Below are 21,482 nucleotides of genomic sequence, written 5' to 3' on the forward strand. Positions count from 1 at the left end.
ACTGATTGGTCAAACACCTCTATCTTACAAGTCTTGAAAAAGGCAGGGTAATTTTTTCAAGGTCATAAGTATAGTTAATAATACTCTTACAACTCAAACCTAAATCTTCTAATTTCTTTTTTTTTTTTTTTTTTTTTGTTGAGACAGAGTCTCACTTTGTTGCCCAGGCTAGAGTGAGTGCCGTGGCGTCAGCTTAGCTCACAGCAACCTCAGACTCCTCGGCTTAAGCAATCCTACTGCCTCAGCCTCCCGAGTAGCTGGGACTACAGGCATGCGCCACTATGCCCGGCTAATTTTTTCTATATAGATTTTTTTAGTTGTCCATATAATGTCTTTCTATTTTTTTAGTAGAGACAGGGTCTCGCTCAGGCTGGTCTCGAACTCCTGACCTTGAGCAATCCACCCGCCTCGGCCTCCCAGAGTGCTAGGATTACAGGCGTGAGCCACCGTGCCCGGCCTAAATCTTCTAATTTCTAATCTGGGTTTTTTTCCATGACATTCTGCTATTTACTAGTTCACAACTGTTGCATAATCAGCACAATGCTTGACACATAGATGGCGTAATTGAAAGAACGAATATTAAAATCCACTTTGACAATACTTCATCTCTCCTTGGAGGTAGTTCAATATCTATGCACTACGATATTTCTTGTTTTATTTTTATTTAGGAGGTACATCCTCAGTCTTTCAAATGCACATTTTGGCTTGTGATTATCTTTCAAATATTTTAAGAGCAATTTTTGTGAAACCATGGATAAGTCAAAAATTCGTGTTATTTTCGAATATGAGTTCCGTCATTGAACCAATGCAGTGCAGACAGCTCGAAATATCAACAATGTGTTTGGGAAGGATGTGGCCAATGAATGCACAGTATTTCAATGGTTTGAGAAGTTCCATGCTGGTGATTTTAATTTTGAAAATGAGCCATGTGAGTGACCTGACACCAACGTGGACAATGATGACCTGAAAGCTGTAGTGGAAGCAGATCCATCTCAACCTAAGCGTGACTTAGCAGCAAGGTTTAACCTTACTATTCCAACAATATTGGACCATTTGAAACAAATAGGCAAGGTAAAGAAGCTGGATAGATGGGGTCCGCATGAATTAAACAAGCGTCAGAAGAGAAATCACCCTGAAGCTTGCCTTTCTTTGCTGTCATGACATAAAGGTGAACCATTTCTACACCATATTGTTATGTATGATGAAAAATGGATTCTTTTTGACACTTGCAAGCATTCGGCACAATAGTTGGATAAAGATGAAGTGCCGAAACACAGTCAAAAACCAAATATTCATCAAAAAAAAGCTAATGGTGTCTATTTGGTGTTCCCGCACTGGTATTATCCACTATAGCTTCATGAAACTCAGTCAATCGATTATAGCAGATGTCTACTGCAGCCAGTTGGACAAAATGATGAGGATGCTTGCAATTAAGCAGCCGAGATTGGTCAATAGAGGCAGGCCAATCCTCTTGTAAGATGATGCTGGACCACATGTTGCACAAATAATGCACAAATAATGTCATCCACCGTATTCATCAGACCTTGCACCAACTGACTACCACTTCTTCCAGGCTTTGGACCACTTCTTGCAAGGAAAAATATTCAATTCTCTGCAAGCTGAGGAAAATACCTTTTGAGATTTCATCACCGTTCACTCTCCATGCTTCTTTGCTGCTGGCATAAACAAGCTATCATTAAGATGACTAAACTGTGTCAATAGTTTAGGCACCATACTTTGATTAATTGTACTGCTTCTTGTTAGAGATATAATAAACTACACTTTTGATTTGAAATTGTACATTTCATATTTAATGACCTAATAAATGGATAGGTTTTCTTAGAGTAGTGTATCTGTTATGGTGTAGATTATGATATTATGTATTGAGAGTTCATAGTTCAGTCTTTTCAGGTGTTCATCTTTTTGTCTGAACCTTATTTTTATTTTTCAAAATATTAAGGGGGTATAAATGTTTAAGGTTACATGGGTCATTTTTGTAATGCTTGAGTCCCAGCTATATGTGTGCCCATCTTTATTCAGTGACATTGATAAATACAACAACTATGGTTCTGTATATTCATAAGAACTTCTAACCATATAATTATTGTACAGCTTAATTTTTTTCTTTTTCCCTTAAAGTTGGGGTCTCTGTAGGCCTTGCTATGTTGCCAGGCTGGCCTTGAACTCCTGGTCTCAAGAGATCCTCCCTTCTCAGCCTCCTAAGTAGCTGGGACTATAGGTGTCTGCCACTGTGCCCAGCCTACAGTTATTTTTAAAACCTAGAGATTTGGAGAAACCAGGACCATTTTTATCATTTTCCAAATAGTAGATGACCAGGCTGTTTTTAGAGAGATTTGAAAGTGAGCTTATTAGATATTTTGAGGGTCTAAGACCTTGACTAAGTAAGTTAGAAACTTGTCTGAAGTTTAACAGGCTGACAGCTATTTTCTAGCCTAGAATAATGCTGGAACTAAGATTTCTGTAAGCAGAGTGACTTTTATCTTTAATACAATAGAATCCTTAACTGTTATATAATGTAAGACAATGGTTTATATCATACTCAACAAACATTTATTGATTATAATCATTCATTTTAGTAGTTTAAATATTAGTTTCATAACAGCTGGTTTAAATTTGTTCTGTTACTAAGTCAGGGTTTCATACTGTTGGTGTAAAGAGATTCTTCTTTAAGATGTGTGTTTGGGTTAGACAGAAGAATAAACAACTGTCTGGGTTTTAGTCTTGATTTTTCTATGAATCCTCTGTCATCTGGCCTTTTTTTCTTAGAGGTCACCTAGTAGATATGACTCTGCTAATGTATCAGTTTGACTATTTTTTATAATTGGATTCAAGGCAACATCTATCACAACTGGAATTAGTATCTAGGTGTTCTATCTATGCAGTAGAATAATATATTTTTACAAACTTGGGACATTTTTTATAAATACCATCTATAGATAGAAGCTACCAGTAGCACACACAACCAGAAATTATGCTTGTATATTAATATGCATAGACAACCAAGACAGAATTGGGGGAGGTCCCTTAAAACAATCCTATATATATTTATTTATTTATAGGTTTTAAGTTTGTCTAATACTTAGATATAGTATAAAGATATAGTATGAAACTTTATCCTCCATTAAGTATACCTCAGTGTTTACCTCATTATGAAGTCACTCCAGAGATTCATCTTTAACACAAATGTGAACGTACACTTCTTTCCAAATATAGACAATACAATTAAACCTCTTCAGGAGATTTCTGGGGACCTTACCTCTCATTTGTTACCTTCTCCTGAATTTGGCCTCAGGCCTTTAAAATGTTTCAAGAATGTTTTCTCAATTCACTTTTGTGACAAAATTCTACTTCCTCAATGGGGACTTGTTGGACATAGTTTCAGTTTCCTTGTTTTGAAGTATGGGTTTTCTCTTTCTGCCTGTCCCCCACAGAATAGGCATTCTAAGCTTTAAGGAGACTCATTATGCCAAAATACAAATTTATGAAATAAAAGTCAAAAGTAGGTCCACATGAAGCTTGGTGATACAGGGACACCTCACACTATATACAAAAAAAAAAAATATATATATATATATGTGTTTCTAAGAAACTGAATGTATAAATCCCATATTTGTGGAAGCAAATTTTACTTAAATGTACAATGTTAGCCTAACATCTTAAAAGATTGCCATGTGGAATGCTTCTGTAATATAAATAACTGCTCCTAACTTTTCTGATTTGTAGACTGCATAAGGGAATGATGGATTTTTTTAAAGTAAGGAATGCCTATACTCTGTATCCCCACATAGAGTTTTTAAGTTCAAGGAATGACCCCTTTGTTAGACCCTGATTTCTTAATCTAATCTCTCATAGTCTCTCGTGGTTTCTTCCTACTTCATTAGCCCGGTGACTCAGGTGTACTTTCCTGACCCCTGATCTCTGCTTGGCTATCATATACTATATACTATGTCAAAATATGCTTATATATTTATATGTGAGATATGCCAGGAATTTGTATAGGAGCCCTACAAACATATGTATTTATCTAAGTTCCATGGTATTCAAGACTAGCAGGCATAGTGCACATTGCTAAGATTTTCTTTTCTTCTATGTATTGCTTTTTATTTTAAATATTTTTATTTTGCCTCTTAACCTTTTTATATGGCATACTAACTCTATCCACTACTGAAGTCTAACCACTTCTGAAGTAAAATGACATCTATCTAACCATGTTAAAAATACTATTGGTTTTATTTAGAACAGGAAGCAGACACTCTTCTTTCTTCTTTGCACTGAAAGAGTTTAACCTATCTTCAATGTTGGCAAGGATAATGGTTCTTTTGATTTGTTTTTAAAAGGGTATGCACTAGTAATTTCATTTTAGCCTTTCATTTTCCTCCTTACTGCTCTGTCCTTTAGCTTCATTTGCCTCTTTATGGGGAAGAATGCATCTGAGGCTTTCTTTGCTTCTACTCTTACCATGATATGTAGACTAGTTTATGCAGAAATACACTGGCTGCCTGCTGTGCATTTAAATTCCCCGCTTCCCTGCTGAATTTGTGTGCAGCAGCTGAAAGACAAATAGATGCATGCAGGGCCGTTTTTGTCAGCAGAAGTTTTTGGATGCATATATTACCAAGTACATGTATCATTAAATATGAGTTTAATATCTGGAAGCAAAAGTGGTAGTACATCAACTTTGTCCACAGAGGAGAAAAGGGGTCACTGTTTATGAGAACTAAATCGAAGTGTATCCTTCCTTATCAATCAAAGAAATTAAGAGATGAGAATTGGTCTTTCAGGCCATCTGGTTCCTTCCTCAGGGACCAGTAGGTGATTGGTCCTTGCATTATTATATTCTTAATGCTGGTTATTATTTTTACATGTTTCCATAGTTTCGCAGTAACTTCAAATGCTTCTGTAACCATAGTTCCTCCACTTCTCTTGACCAGGGAAGTTTAGGCTGTATCTCATTTTGAAGATGTCTCTCTTTCTTTTCAATAATCAGTAAACTTTATTCTACCAAACTATGTCAAGTTACTGTGATTCAGCCTTTTTAAAATAACTTGTGTCAACTTAGTTCTCTAACTTTTTTCTTACATTTTTTTTTTGGTCTTCCTGTTCTGAGTGTTCCTAAACAATTTTAGGAATTTTGTTATCATACAGTAATTTAACATTGTGGACATCTTAAAATTGGACCTCTAGGACCAACTAACATTTTTTACAAAGGATTGAAATGGGAAGGGAAGGGTGATTGCCTCAATATCTCATCTTTCCCTCCCTCTCTCCTTTTCTTCCTCTTGCCCGCTCTCCTTCTTTCTCACACATACATACATGCTCATAGTGTTTTGGCCTTTACTCATCCAAACATGTCTAAACAAGATCATTACAGTGCCATTTGGATGATAAGTGAGGGGGCAGTAGGGAAAGGGGTGGAAGGCCTGAGTGAGTTTTGAAAGATGAGAATTAGATATGTTAAGGAAGCAATGAATTACAGAATTGGAAATCCATAAGGGATTATAGAGAATTCTCCCTTAGGTATACAAGTGAGGAACATGAGGCCCAGAGAGTTAATGCCTAAGTCAGCTGAATTTTCTGGAATTCACTGTTTTGTTTCCTACACCAAGCTAAAGGCAAAGATTGTGGGGATTAAGAGTAAGGTCAAAATCCTGAAATTTCTATCTTCCCATCAATTAATTCAGTTTATCAACATATATTTATTGACCAAACTATGGTATACAAGACACTGCTAGGTGCTAAAGGCACCATATGGTCCCTGACCTCAAAGAGCTTATAGTTTTCTCACCTAATTCTAGTGGGAAATATAGAAGCAGAGAAACAGGCAATCATAATACAGAATGATATATTTCCATTGCACATGTAGGATGCTATCAGAGCATATAAGAGGCACCCCCTAACCCAGATTTAGGTGGCTACAGATAGCTTCCTGGCAGAGGTTACCCAGGCCAAGGTGGGACATGGTGTTCCAGGTTGATGTGATGTTAAATTATATGTAAATCCTTCAGGCAAGAACTGCAAATAGTTCGGTATGACTAGAGAGTACCAACAATCAAGTGTTAGGCCAGGGTGGGGTGGGGGTTAAAGGGGTTGATTGAGCTATAGAATGTGGATGAGACTGTAGAGATACGCAGGAACCAGGTCATAAAGAACCTTATTTACCATGCCAGGGAATTTGAAGTTCTGTGATCTAAGATCAATAAAGAAGTAACTGAAGTGTTTTTAAGTCAGGGAATGACATGATCATGTTTACCTTTTAGAAGTATCACTTTATTATATATGTAATTGGAGAGTTGGTTGGAGGCAGGAAGACATGTGAGGAGGCTGTTGGAATAATCTGCCTGAACTGAGATGATGGTGGTTGGGATGAAGAAAAGATTCACATTTGAGATAGTAGGTAGAGTCCATAGTGATTGGTTACTGGATATGAAAATGAGGGAGAGGCAAGAATATGGATAACTCCCATGTTTCTGGCCTGAGTAGCTAGGTGGTGTATGTGCCATTTACTGACATGGAGACCATGGGAGAAAGAACAAGATTGTTGAGTAAACATACCCATGGGATGCCCACACTGAGAACAATCTGGACTGGAGATATAGATTTGGGAGTTATCAGCATTTATAGAGAAATGATTTGAAGTTGTGGGGTCACCCAGAACTAATCTGAGGATCAATTGCTCTTGGACCTTATTTTGCTTTAGATTCCTTTATGAATCTGACAACTATAGACCCTCTCTCCATGAAATTTACATACAGAATTCTGCATAGAATTTTAGGAAGGTTCACAAACCTCTTGAAGCATATCCATGAACTCTTATGATGTCCAGACTAAGAACCCCTAATTGTAGAATAAGAAAAAATGAGGCATAAAGATGGAACACTAGGAAACATTGGTATTTAAGAAATGGATAGAGGAGGAGAAGTCCATGAAAGAAACTGAGAAAGAGAAACCTGAGAGTTAGGGGGTTTCACAGAAGGCAAGGGAAGAGAGCATTTCAAGAAAGAAATGATCAATAGAGTTAAGTGCTTCAGTGAGGAAGAGTAAGATAAGGACTGAAAAGTGAACATTGGCTTTAGCAACAAAGAGTGTCGGTAACCTTTGCAAGGATTGTTTCAGTAAAATGATGTAGACAGAATCCAGAATGCAGTGATTAAGGAGTGGATGAGAGGAGAGGAAGTGGAAGAGCAAGTGCAGGCCACATGCTTCCAAGGGGGTGGAGTCAGGGAGAGCACTTGTCTTTTGTTAATTTAAGTTTGGATTGAGGGTGTGTCTTTTGTTAATTTAAAGTTGGATTGAGGGTGTTAAGAGTTTCCTTTGGTATTGTCTTTGAATTAATCATCTCATTTTCTGATTTCTGATCATAAAATGAAAAAATAAACCAAAGAAATCATCTACATAAGAAATGGTATTTCACAGACTTCCAATGCTTCTGTCTGATATTAATAAATGATGAATTATGGTTTTAAATCCCTACCGTTCTATATATCTTCCTCAGCTTTGCTTAGTGTCTGTCTACCCAGAATCTCCAATGCCTAAGGCAATACTAAATTAGTACCATAGGTGGATTAAGGCCAGCCTGGCTGGGGATAAAAGAGGTAATAAGTCTGGCTTTAGACCCTTGATTGAGGAGCCAGCTTTGTAATACCCAGTTTAGTAATTATGGGGCTTTATGTTTGCATGTGTGAACCTTAGTTAAGCTTTGTCATAGGTTTTCCAAAACAGCTGGGGCTTTTGGTCTATGTGAAGACATTAATTTGCGTCCCCAGGGGCTATTCATAAATCAAACTGGAGAGGAGGGGAGGAGGAGAAAATTTCTTTTTGTGTGTGAATCCCAGCTCCCTATTAACTGTTTAATTGAGGTGAAAGAAAGAGTCCTATGACAATTACTGAATTAGTGATGCACTATTATCTTCTGCTTGATGTATTCTTGCTTGGTGTATTTATGCTAAGAAAGGCAGTAAACCTTGTCTTCCCTAAGAAAGCCCTGTTTTGTTGACCTTCAACAGAAATATAGACTCAGATTTCACAGTTCCTGTTGTTTCAAAGGGAGGCTTAATGTTGGTTGGTGATGGTTGTTAATTTAAACTTTAGTCCTTCTTTTTTTTTTTTTTTTTTTTTTTTTACCATGTGCTGTATAGTGGTCTCTTAGTCACAGTTCAGGGACAACAGCAAGGATTCCACTTGGGGAAAGCAGAATAATAACATAGGCCTTTGGAAATTCTGCTGTTTCTTCATTTCTAGCTATATAAAAGATTATTGGGAGACCATGTTATCATGGAAAATTGTCATGTTGGAGTGAATTAAGGATGGGAAGTGATCCTGAACCTAAATTCTTCTGACTTTTGGAAATTTCAACATAAATGATGCTGTGGTAAGCCAAGGTTTCCCCCTCCCCTACTCTTTTGGTTTCATCTTTCAGGCACTGCATGAATCTAACTGAAGCATGCCAAAATGTAGAAAAATGGAGTTTCTTTGTGGTTTCCTTGTTTTCATATTTGCTGCCTTTTTAGTCCAACAGAGCTGCGGTCCCCAATCCCCAGGCCATAGCCCATTACCAGTCCGTTGCCTATTAGGAAACAGGCCACACATCACCATCTGAGCTCTGCACCACAACCCCACCACCCACAACACCCTTATCCCCAGTCCATGGAAAAATTGTCTTCCATGAAACCAGTCCCTGGTGCCAAAAAGGTTGGGGACTGCTGCAATAGAGAATAGATGACAGCAAATAGAATATATTCTGCAAAAGAGTATAGGAAGTCCCACCCCACAAATATGTGTGTATGTGTGTGTGTGTGAGAGAGAGAGAGATTTATTTAACATTCAAGAGCATGCTCATGGAGAGAAAGAACCATGTTCTCCTATAAAACAATACTGTCAATGTCCAAATACCAGAATTCATAGCCCATGACTCAGGGTGGTGTTTCTCAGGTTAGAAGCCAAAAAGACACAGATTTTGTCAGTGTTTTATGGGATCTTTTTTCTTTAATAATTATAACCAGAAATTTTGATTCTTAAACTTCTGTTGGGTAGTGTATAAGTTTCATATGAGCAAAGTAAGAGTTTCAATAAACTTTTTTCTTAGAGGATTGTTAAAAAAAACTAGAACCTATCCAATAGGTCAGCCTATACATTGAAACTCTCTTATAAACCAATAAATTTTTTAAAAAAATTTTTTTATTTCAGCATATTATAGGGGTACAAAAGTTTAGGTTACGTATATTGCCTTTGCCCCCCCCACCAAATCAGAGGTTCAAGCGTGTCCATCCCCTAGAAGGTGCACATCGCACTTATTATGTATGTATACACCCATCCCCTCCCACCCCCGACATCTGCCCGACACCCGATTAATGTTATGCACAGAGGCAAAAAGGCATTACCTGACAGTAGTTTTGACTACTACCTTAAGATTTAAATTAAAAAGAAAATTTTAAATATGCTTATTGCATGATTGCCAATGCAAAGTCATGGGTGATATATGTTCTCAGACTTTCTCACAGCATATTATTAGGTCTTGAACTGTGAGGAATATCATGTCTACTGAAGGTCAGGTTCCAAGCCATTTCCTATGGTTAATACATTTTAAATGGCCTTGTTCAATGCAGCTTTCTCTGTTGTACCTCAGTGGTAAATGTTGAACTCTTCCCTTCAGCTTGGATATATAATGATAATCTTTGTAAAGCACAATTTAATTAGCTGCTATAAAATTATATAAGCAAGAGGTTAGGAGGAGAAATGTTCAACTGCTTCAGTTCTCTATTAAGATTAAAGAGTTGTTTAAAACTCCCACTTTGCCTGAGCTATTCCTCAGCAATAACTGATTAAAAAGGCAAGCCTAGTGTGGGAAAATATAATACTTTAATTAGCCATAAGGCTACAGAACCAAATTATACATTATTGGACCCAGAAGAGATATTAAAATTTAAGTAGTCTAACCATCTCATTTTACTAATGGGGAAACTATGATCCAAATAGATTAAATGACTGATCCAGGGTCATACACTAAGTTAGTGGCATAGATAGGGCTTGATCTCAAGTGACTCTTAGTGATCTTTGCAGTGTTCTATACTGCCTCCAGAAAATGGGAAAGGTGGAAACCAAACTCCAGCCTTATACTTTCAAAGCATGTATTCTACCTCTCTATAATATATGACTGGAGGTGCTTAATGAGTACTAACCAACAAGATCAAATTTATTTTCTTTTTTAAATTCAATAAGTTGCTTTGGAAAGCAACCACATAAAATGGATTGGAAGAGACACTTTGGCGGTAATGCCCCTCAATATATGTGGCAGGAATTAGATTCATTGCCTTATGTATACATCACAACCTGCTAAGAAAGCAGAGTCCTAGGAAAGAGCTAAAAGAGCTGGCCGGTGCAACTGCTCAGATTCAATAAGTAACTTGAAGTTTTGATGGAAATGATCACTCATTAGCCTGTGGGCCAGGAAAAAAGGAAATCAATGAACAAAAAGAATCACAGTGATAAGAGAACATATGTAACCCCTGCCTTTCTGCATATGCCTTTCTTTAGTAGATTTTCATCTTCCCAAGATTAAGAAATACTCTACTCTGCATAGCATACTTGGGTCATACCTGGAATAATGCTTTCCATCCTGGAAACTACCTCTTAGAAAGACACTTGACAAACTAGAATGAAACAAAGATGGTCAGGGACTGGAAAAACCTGTCATATAAAGAAAAGTTAGAAATTGGGGCTTTTAGCGCCTATAAAAGAGAAAACATAAGAAACTTCATTCCTAAGGGAAGGGAACTGACATATTTTTAAGTAGCTACTGTGTGCCAGGCACTTTGCATATATTATCTCCTTTCATCCTCACAGCCACCCTATGCTGTAGGTATTATCTTCCTGGAAGGTATTTGATTTGAAGGTATGAGATAACTTGCCTAAAATAGAGTTAATAAGGAACAGAGATAAGATGCACACCTCTGAAGCTCATGCTTTGGATAGGAGTCTTCAAATATTTGAAGAGCTGGTATGAAGAAGAGGATTGAGGATTGATATGTGTTACTTCAGATGATATCCTTAGTAGTGATAGTAGTAGTTGTAGAAGTAGTAGAAGTATTAGCAATAAGAAATTAGCTATTGCTGTGACATTTATTGAGCACTCATTTTATGCCAAGAACTGTGCTAAGATCTTGACTTATGTTAACATATTTAATCCTTGCAGCAATCCTATTAGGTAGGTACTATTATTATCTCCATTTTACATATAAAAAACTGAATCATAGAGAGATTAAGTGATCTACTCAGGATCATGTAAGTGGGGGAGTCCGGATATGAACCCAGGTACCCATAGGAAGGCAGATTTTAGCCTAGCCTAAGGGGAAACCTTTCTATTTAAATTGTCTGGCAGTAGAATTGGTATTCTTATGAAGCAGGGGCTTTCCCAGCCCTGAATGTATTTAAGCAATGTCTAGATGCTACTATCAGGCATGCTATGAATGAGATTCCTTCACTGGGAGCAAAGTTAAATGTAAGATAACCTCAAAGGTCCATTTGAACTCTAAAATTATATCAATCTGAGTTGGCACACCTACTGTTTAGTGAGCAACCATGCCCTTTTTAATCCATTTGTGGACTTAGTTGAGTGCTCAGAGCTCATGGTAGGCAGGCTTCACTTCTGTTACTATAGATGACCTATTGGCACAGAAGTATAAGTTAATGCACTGTGCCACCAAATGGAGAGACACTGTTCCAAGGGTCTGTTGCAAGAGCAAATTCAGAAACCAATGAAAAAGGTCAAAAGAAATCCATTAATCAAAATTGATTAGCTTTCAGGGTTCTCATTTCTAATTGCAATAATTTATAATCTGAATAAATTTAGTAACCACTTTCAAATTCCAACTCTTTCATCTTTATAATTCCTTGCATTGACCTGCTATATGGTTCTTCCCTTTCCAATTCTGTGATAATGTAACTTATCTATTCATTCAGACACCTTTGTATTTCTAATATTGGTCAATTAAAAAAGCCATCTGTGGAGTCATATAACATACTCACCTAGAGCATAAAGGGTTTCATTTAATTTAAAAACACAAATGTACCAAGACATGAGGAAAATAATCCACAGATATAGCTAAATAGCTTATCCTTTTTCCCTCTTCCTCAGCCTTTCTCCACCTTTCTTTGGCTGCCTTTCTAACATAAAAAAGTATTTCAGGAGAAAAATGAGCTCTCTAGAAATTCCATCATTGTCACTGGTAAAAGAAGACGCTATCATTAACCTCCTTTGCTTAGTGGCTCTTATGAACATCGGAGGCAGCTAGAAGCATGGCTTATTACTACTTCTTATGTCAAAGATAACAGCAGATAATCACCTGGGAAGGCAGTGGGGTAGAGAGAAGCTAGCCAAGAAGTGCTCCAGAGAAATACAAACATAAAAGCTTAAGACTCTTCAATGAGTTGCTCCTCAAACTAACTGAAACCCCCTGTAGAAGGCCAATTGAGTCTTTGAATGTGTCCATTCTTTCTGAAAACTCACTGATCAATTGGGCATTTTGAATTGTACAAAGGATCAAAAAGCAGAGTCTGCCTACACTGACTGTGATTCCATGTGTTTTGCAAAGATTGTGTGACGTTTTCCACAGATGCTCAGTCCCTAGAGAAGGGAATTCTCTAACTGTGGTCTAGTTACGTTTCACAGCTAACCTTTCTCTCAATTCAACTTTACTTAAAGCACCAGTGATACTTTCAGAAACAATGTGTGAGGCTTATAATATTAGAACCATTTTTATTGACCTAACTGAGGCCTTTGATTTAGTCACCCATAAACACTTTCTTCAGAAATTCCATGATTCTGGGCTTAGCAATGACCCTATAAAATGGTTTTCTTTCCATTTAGTTCTTGCCAACTTAGCCTTGACCTGGAGGTCCAAAATACTTGCAGACTGTCATTTTTAGTGAAGATTAACTGGAGCCTCTCTTTGGCTGATGGTGAAGGAGAGTTCAAAGACTATACTGGCAGCTCCATTTGCTATCACAAAAAGGTTCTTCTTTTGAAATCATCTCCCTTTTTCTAGCAGATCTGCTGTGTCAAGGGTGCACTTTTTAGCAGAATTTATTCCTCGAGTTGCTTTCAGTGTATATTATCCCCAAAGGCAAAACATTCATGGTAATTTATGTGACATAACTTATTTCAGTGGAGTACTAGAACGACAGAGCTAAATAGGATGTTATGGAAGCTTTAGCTTGATATCTTTGTTTTATAGATAGGGAAACTGAGGCTCAGAGATGTTAAATGACTCACCAGAAGCCATACAACTAGTTAGCATGAGAGCCTAGAGTAGAGCTCAGGTCTCAGGACTCCTAATCAAGTGTTTTTCCTACTATGTCATGCTGCTGTCTGTCTACTTAATTCATTTGGAATTTATCTATCATAAATATGCACATATAAATATATTTTAGTTAGACAGATGTACCTGTTATAGGTAGCAACATAGTCTAGCAGTTAAAAGCAAACCTAGATCTGAACTCTACCATTATTACCTGTGTGAATTTATGCATCTAACTTAATCTCTAAGCCTCAAGTTGCTTCATATGTAAAACTGAGACAATAAGAGTACCCACCTGTTAAAATTATGGTGAGAATTAAATGAGAAAATGTATGTAAAGCACTTTGCAAAGTGCCTTGCACATGGTAAACTCTCAGTGAGTAGTAGCTGTTTTTACTATTTAACTTCTTCCTATGTAACTCATTCAGTTTCTCTTTCCCCCTCCCCAGGATGAGAATTCCCATGGAAATCTTAATTTTATGAAACTATCATGCAAATGTGTTTAAATTCAGCAACGTTCTTCTAGCTAGACTGAGTCTAGTGTATCAGGTTTTTTTCTAAGTTAATTGCAGCCTGATTTGGTTCTGTTCAGTATCACATCTATTTCCACAAACAGGAAATTGTCTTTTCTATATTTTGATTGGCAGGGATGGTTTTATAAACTTTATTGAATTACATTAGTGTTGCTCTATGGTAGAAGAGACACTTTCATTATAAGCCTCTGTTCCTAGGTGTTTATCTTTTTCATAAAATTACCCTTTGGACTGAAATATTTTCAACTGGTTTTCTATTTCAGATGGGGTGGAAAAAATTGGAGAGTGTGAAAAATGGAGAAATTTCTTATAACATTTTATTTGACTGCCGAGTAATCACATTTAAAGATTTTCCTGTTTGTTCCTGCAGTTTCAAAATGTTAAAACCCCATAAGAACCCAGAAACACACAGCACAATTATTTTAAAGAACAGCTTGCAGAAATTCCACAAGAAACAACAATGTATATATGAGATCAGAGTGTTATGAAGACATGGAACCTGACCCCAGAAGCTTTTTTTTCCAAATCATCTTTGACAATCTAGATTTTTTTTAACCAAATAGATTTCTTTAAATTGGATCTTGCTCTTTCATGTTCCCAATGACCCTTCTTTCTCAACGTGGTTGAGAAATGTTTATCAGGGAAAACAAGAGGTACAAAGTAAACAAAAAGTAAAGGTTAGAGAGGAGTTAAGAAAAAGATTTGTAATTGGAGTTGGAGGCTCAGCTACTGGGCTAAGAAAAGACTATTCAGAGATGCCCAAGACCAGAATCCAGAGCCCAGTGCCCTGGGGGATTTTGGTCAAATTTTGGTTGCTAGTATCTGAGAGAAATGGGGTACCATTGCAATGAGAGCTCCATTCATTAGGGCTAATTCCAGCTAAAGCAGGAATGCCTGAGCACCTGAAAGGGGGCTGGAGTCAGCTGAAAGAGACCATCAAGGTTATGTCTAGGGGTTGTAGAATATAAACTTCAAAAGTAGCAAGAAGACATAGGCCCAAAGGTTGGGCTCTAGAATAGGAAGCTACTGAATGGAGGAACAAGAAGGGACTGTTCAGTCACTTAAACCAGTATTAGTCTGTGTGGGTATTACAAAATTGCCTGTAATTGATCTCAGCAACCCCTATTTAAAATGTAAGTTCCATGAGATCAGGGCTTATTGTCTGATCATTGTTATATATCCAACACCAAGAGCAATTCCTGGCTCATGGTAGGTGCTCAATAAACATTTGTTGAATGAATGAATGATGGAAATTTACTTAGAGGTTTCCTCCCTATAAAATAATTTGCTTACTTGAACTGCCTCCATGTGCTACTTTGGATTGATGAGGAGTAAAAAGTAAAGAAGGACCTTAAACCCAAGATGTATATCAAGCAACAATGGAGAGCTGGGCTCAGAGCAAGGTTGTTTTGGGAGGCTGCCTTTAGAGAGTGTTCTGTTCCATTTGTCTTAGTGAGTTGGCAGCAAAATTGCCTGCATTTTTCAGATATCCTTTCCCTGAATCCTGAGATGTGCTATGCTGGAAGTAGAAAGGAGAGAGACTAAAGTCAGGTCGTCCTGAAGAAGAGACTCCCTATTTGTCACCTGCTACTGACAGCCTATGGCAGTTGCTGTTCAATTGCTTGATTAAAAACAAAAAAAGGAACAGCCTTAGATGTCAGAAATTCTTTTCTCCTTGTTACAACCCTAAGCTAATTTGAACCTGCATAACCTCTCAGTGGGCTTGTTATGCCAGCTCCTAGAACAGTGCGTGGCACCTAGCAGGCACTCAATAAAAATTTGTTGAATGAAATGACCCTGTCTGGTCATACAGTTTGAAAGACCACCTGGTGTGTGTTGGGCCCCTTTCCATACTTCCCTAAAGATAGACATATATCAGGAAGAACCATTATGGGGAAATTGGAGAAAAGGAATGGAAAGTAATTGCAATTTCATGTGTGCCCAAATTCCGGTGCACTTTGGGAAATCCTGTAAGTGTTTCATATGAGTTGCAATTCCAAATCAATATGCAAAACAGTTACTTTAAATGTGCAATGCTAAGATTCAAGAAAGTTTAGCACCTACTTTCCTTCTAGGGTGAAAAGACAATCCAGTTTCCGAGTATGTGTTATTATACACAAATACTTACACGTAAGATAACATTATTAAAATATTTGTGGGTTTCTTGAGTTTTGGTGGCCCACAAGTTAGGGAGTTATATTTAGATATGTAATTCAAGACTTCCTCATGCCTAATCCCAAAGCATTTGAGCAACATTTTGTTTAAAGAAGGTGGTGTGTAAAGGCAGATGTGCTTTCTACAGGGTGAAGGTTGGAATTTGAATCCCTAAAGGTTTAAAGGCAGGCCTGGGAGGCTCCTGCTCCAGAAGCCAGGAAGTAAAATATCATGAGCAATATTTTTAACGCTGGAGCTAGATGTGTAGGATGTGAAAGTAGTACAGGAAATGTAGAACAAGAACATTTGGCAACCTTGTGCTTCCTGTCTAAAATAACTATTATGGAACATTAGTGGGAGGTGGTAGGCTATAGAGAATTCTAATGTTTTTCTTATTAGACTCTCATACTACTGAATTTTTTGTATATTATAGATTTTTTCTGTTTTATCTTTGCCTTTTGTTTTTAGAAAGGTCAGTTCCCAAGTGTATGTGTATAAGGGAATGTCTATATTTTATTTCTGCCTTTAGGTGTATTTGTTTTCCAGAGTTACTTCTTCAACAACTGACATGGTATTGTTTGGGAAAGTCATTTATTTTGAGCACTTTAAGATTTCTGATGGGAGTGCTATAAACTCAAGCTCTAAATTGATGTTGAAGAATCGATAAACTACTTAGCAGAGGAATAAATGGCTGGAGATAAAAATAACCAAGTAAAATGTGTCTCTCTTTCTGTTCAAGTGTGTATAGTGAGAGGGAGCATGTTTGACAAAGAGAGGCTTAAATGGCTATCACTCTTGAGGTCCTGCCCCTCATCTGGGTTAACTTTGCAGATTATTTTTTATTCATTCAGAAAAAGATCACCATGAAAGGAGATGAGAACCTGCTGATTACAGTTTGGCAAAGGGTCCAGGATCAAGAAACCAACCAGATTATTTTCCTAAAGAAGTCAGGATTAGTTTCCCCTGTTCAGAGTATCTTTATTAGATAGCAATGTGTTGATAAGTGATTAAAGAGGACCTGAATAAGAGCTCTTCAGGTGAATATTTTTAACTGGTATAATTGACTTTTTCCTTTTCCTGGTTTATTCTAAGAACTGTGTCTCTCCCCACTTGACACATTGTCCCAGATATTATTATTCAGTGGGATCCAGGAATTAATTAATTTCCTAATTCAGCAAACACGTATTGAACACCTGCTTGGTGCCAGATACTCTGTTAGATGTTATAAAAACAACAGGGAAAAAATTATATGCAAAGATCCCTGTCCTCATTCAGCTTTGAGACAGACAAACATGGCAATACATAAATATATGCATAAAATACTTATTGATTGTAGGAAGTGCTAGGACAGATATGGATGAGAATAATATGGGAAGACCTACTAGATACTATAGAAAAAAGTTTCTCTGAGGAGATGAATTTCACGATAAGACCTGATGACTGAGAAGGCATCTGTCATGCAAAGAGCCTGGGGAATAACAAGCACAGGTTTCTGAGAAAAGAAAAGATTGGGCATGTTTCAGGAACAGAGGGAAGACCAACATAGCTGAATGAAAGGGAAGATGGCATGAGATGAAGTTGGGAGAGGTAAACAGGGGCCACATCATACATGGCTTATAGGCCCCAACAAGTTTGTATTTTATTCTAAGAGCAGTAGAAATCCATAGAAGGGTTTTAAGCATGGAAGTGATTTGAATTATTTCAATTGAAGTGTTTGAATTTTAAAGACTACTTTGGCAGCTATCTATGGTATGAATGTCCCTTCCAAAACTCATATTGAAATTTTATTGCCAATGTAACATTATTGGGAGGTGAGACTTTTAGTAGGTGATTAGGTCATGGGGGCTCCACCTTCATGAATGGATTAATGCCACCAGAGTGGGTTAGTTATTGCAGGAGTAGACTCCTGATAAAAGGATAAGTTTGGTGTCCATTCCCTCTCTGTCTCGCATGCTGCTTGCCCTTCTGCCCTGTTATGATATAGCATGACGGCCCTTGCCAGATACAGCCCCTAAATGTACTTCTCAGCCTTCAGAACCATGAACCAAATAAACTTCTTTTCTTTATAAATTACCCAGTCTGTGGCATTCTGTTATAGCAACAGAAAATGCACTAAGACAGTAGCTCTGTGGAGAATGAGTTAAAGGTGGGCAAGAATGGAAGCATGACAGCCAGTTAGGAGGCTACTATGTATTTATTGCAGGAGTCTAGAGAAGAGAATATGGTGACTTGGATGATGTTAGCAAAGATGATGAGAAATGAACAGATTCACAGTATATTTTGGAGTTAGAATCAAAAGACAGGATTTACTGATGGTTGGGATATACAGGATATTGAAAGGGTAGGAGCACAGGATGACTTCCAGTAGAAAGGGGAAAAAGATGATCCAGAAGAAAAGGAACAGCTGCAAAAGCAAGTCTGAGCAGCAAGAAGGGGTGGGATTTAGGGGCACTTGTTCGATTTTAATAGGACAGAAGAGAAAGAATATAGATAGTGATGTATATAGGTTTGCAGAACTGGTGGTGGGAAGATGAAACAGATCTTTCTTCTGATGGCTTTTGTTTTCTCCAAAAAATATGAGGCAAGATCATTAGCTAAGGGCAAGAAGCAGGAGTAGAGTGGGGGAAGATACAGGAGGATTGAGGGCAAGAGTGAAGATATTGTCACTTTGAAGAATGGGAAAGCAAGTTTAATGCAAAAGTAGCATTGCTGGGCATAGATGAGTGCTCAGTAAAGGCATGTGATCATGAATACTTTAAGTGAAAATGAAGCCCATCTGCTCATCTATGTAAATTTTCTTCATCCAAGTTCAGTAATTCAGGTACAGATTCAGGAAGGCAATTTAATTGAATTCAACTCATATTTTCCCATATGAGCACATCAGGAGTGCATCATATCATATAATACGATATAATGGAATGGACACATGATTAAAAGTCAGAAGACCTGGACTGTAATGCAGGCTCAACTACTTGCAAACCAGTCAACCTTGCTCTGCCTCACTTTTCTCAATGGGAAGATAAGAAGCTTGAACTAAATAATCTTTAAGGTTCTTCCCAGCTCTTAAACTCTGTAATTATTTTTTTCCCTCTTGGGACAATTCCTGATCTCAACCAGTTTCTCATTAATGTAGTGTTTTGGTTAAGTGCGTAGACTCTGGAGTCAGACTGCTTGGATTTGAATTCTAGCTCCACCACTTTCCAGCTGTGTGATTTTGAGTTAGTCATTTCAACTTTCAGTGCCAGAGTGTCTTCATCTTTGCCATGGACATTATAATAGCATGTACCTTAAGAAGGTTATTGTAAGGATTAAATGAGTAAGTGCATGTGAAGCTCTTAGAACAGTGACTGGCATATGCTGTGCCTTCAATAAATATTAGCCATTATTATTATCCCAAGTTATACATCATCTCTTTGGAATTTCTTACGCTTACAGGCACACATACCACCTGACACCCTACTTAGAATACCTCATTTTCCTTCAGGGTGGTAGTGTGGCAAAGAAAAAAACATTTTGGAACCAGATGAACCTTGGATTAAACCCTAGTCTGCCATTTACTTAGCTGTGATACCTTAGGTAAATAAATTAACCAGCTAATTTTCAAATTCTTTTCCTGTAAAATGAGGACAATAGTAATATTTATCTGATAGTTTGTGGGGAAAATTAAATGAGATAATATGTGTAAAGTACCTGATATTATAGGCATGTAGTAGAAATTTAATAAAAGCAATTATCACTGTTTTAATATCCTGCCTTAATATCTGACTTCTTATACCAGCTATTGAGGAATAGGTGACTTGTCCTTACTGCATGTTATTCTCCTGGAGCACAGAGGAGCAATAAATAGCCCATCAGAGAGAAAGACCTGAAAGTGAAAGCAAGATCAGCCAGTACATTAGAGATGGGGTAAGGCTAGAAAGGGCTAAATAAAGGAGTATAACATTGTTATTTGTTACAATAAATAGTATTAATACAAACACATAGATTTCTTTTAACATTGAAATCTTCCTTTTGAGTTTGAATGAATGTGAGTGAGAATGGATTAATAGAGAGCCCAAAATAATAGTATGCCTTCTCTGCTCAGCTCTCAGTCAAGGAAGGCCACCATTGCCTTTCAGTTCTGGATAAAGACACCTTTCACAGAGCCCTTCTGATCAAGCTCCAGGGCAGTGCCATTCCTTTAAGGTCCTTGAGCTCCGTGATGAACAGGTATCATGTGAGGTTGAAAATGTAATAAAATCTCATTCATAGCTGACTCTCAGAACTGCTTTGGGAGCAGCACCTATTTTGCTTCTTAGATTTGGAAACCTCTTAGTGAGGCGTATTGATTTTTTTATGAAAAAGAAATATGGGAGAGAGCACCTCATTTAAATGCATTTGTGCAATGTTAATCAAAATAGATCATATAGGGCTCAAAAAAGAGCTCAGTTAATATAGATATTTTAATCCCAATGTTGCTTTTTATGTAGTATTAATTACAAAGGTAAATCAGACCAAAAGTGTTTATTTTCTTATCAATTGCATTTAAGAAAAATATTAGATTTAATTACTCTAGCTGAAATCTTGGTCATTCTTGTTAAATGCATTTCATTTATTAGTCTGTTAATTTCTTATAGGAAACCTAATGACTAATGTTAATGAAAAATTTTATCAACTTAAAATGGAAAGTAAACTTCCATCCCAGCCCTAATTTCCCCTTGTATGTGCCAGTTAAGTAAGTAATTTGAACTCAGAAGCTAAATTACCTTTACTAGAGCTTGCAAAGCAGATTAGTCAGTATGAATTACAGGCTTTCTTTCTGTTTCAGATATTTGCTCATATCTATTTTTCTTTGTCTAAAAAGATTGTGATAATAATTTTGATCTTACCAGAATATACTGCTCTAGTGACGAGCATCAGCTTGGATGTTGGGAAACCATTTTGCAGTTGGGCAAGTTCACTTCACTTCTCAATCCATTTTCCCTTCAGAAAAATGACAATGATAATATCTGTCCTTATCTCTTTTGCTTGGAGGTTGTGAGAATAAACGAAACATGGATGGAAGCAGTTTAAGCATGAATACATAATTCTGAGGAATTATGACGCCTCAGGAATTATTTAGGTATACTGGTGTTTGTGTTTATAGAAAGCCCCTCCCTATTCATAAGCACATGCATTACACAACCCACCATGATCATCAGACTTAAAAAGACATGTATACACAAACCATCATGTAATCTAATATACTTTTTTTCCCTCAATGCCTTTTTAAAAAATGATTACTCCGTACTGTGTAGAATTTCACTGATATTAATATACTTGTATCTGGCTATCTATGCATCCATCTATTTATTCATTAATATAGTCAACAGATATTTATTGAGTTCTTACTATATGCCAGGTACTGTACTATGCTGGGGGAAAATACAATAATCAAGACAGGAATGATTCTTGGCTCATGAGCTTATGGCCAAATAAGAAAGATGACAGACACTTAAAGCTT

The sequence above is a fragment of the Eulemur rufifrons genome, chromosome 30 (genome assembly GCF_041146395.1).
Source record: "Eulemur rufifrons isolate Redbay chromosome 30, OSU_ERuf_1, whole genome shotgun sequence".
Classification (NCBI taxonomy): domain Eukaryota; kingdom Metazoa; phylum Chordata; class Mammalia; order Primates; family Lemuridae; genus Eulemur; species Eulemur rufifrons.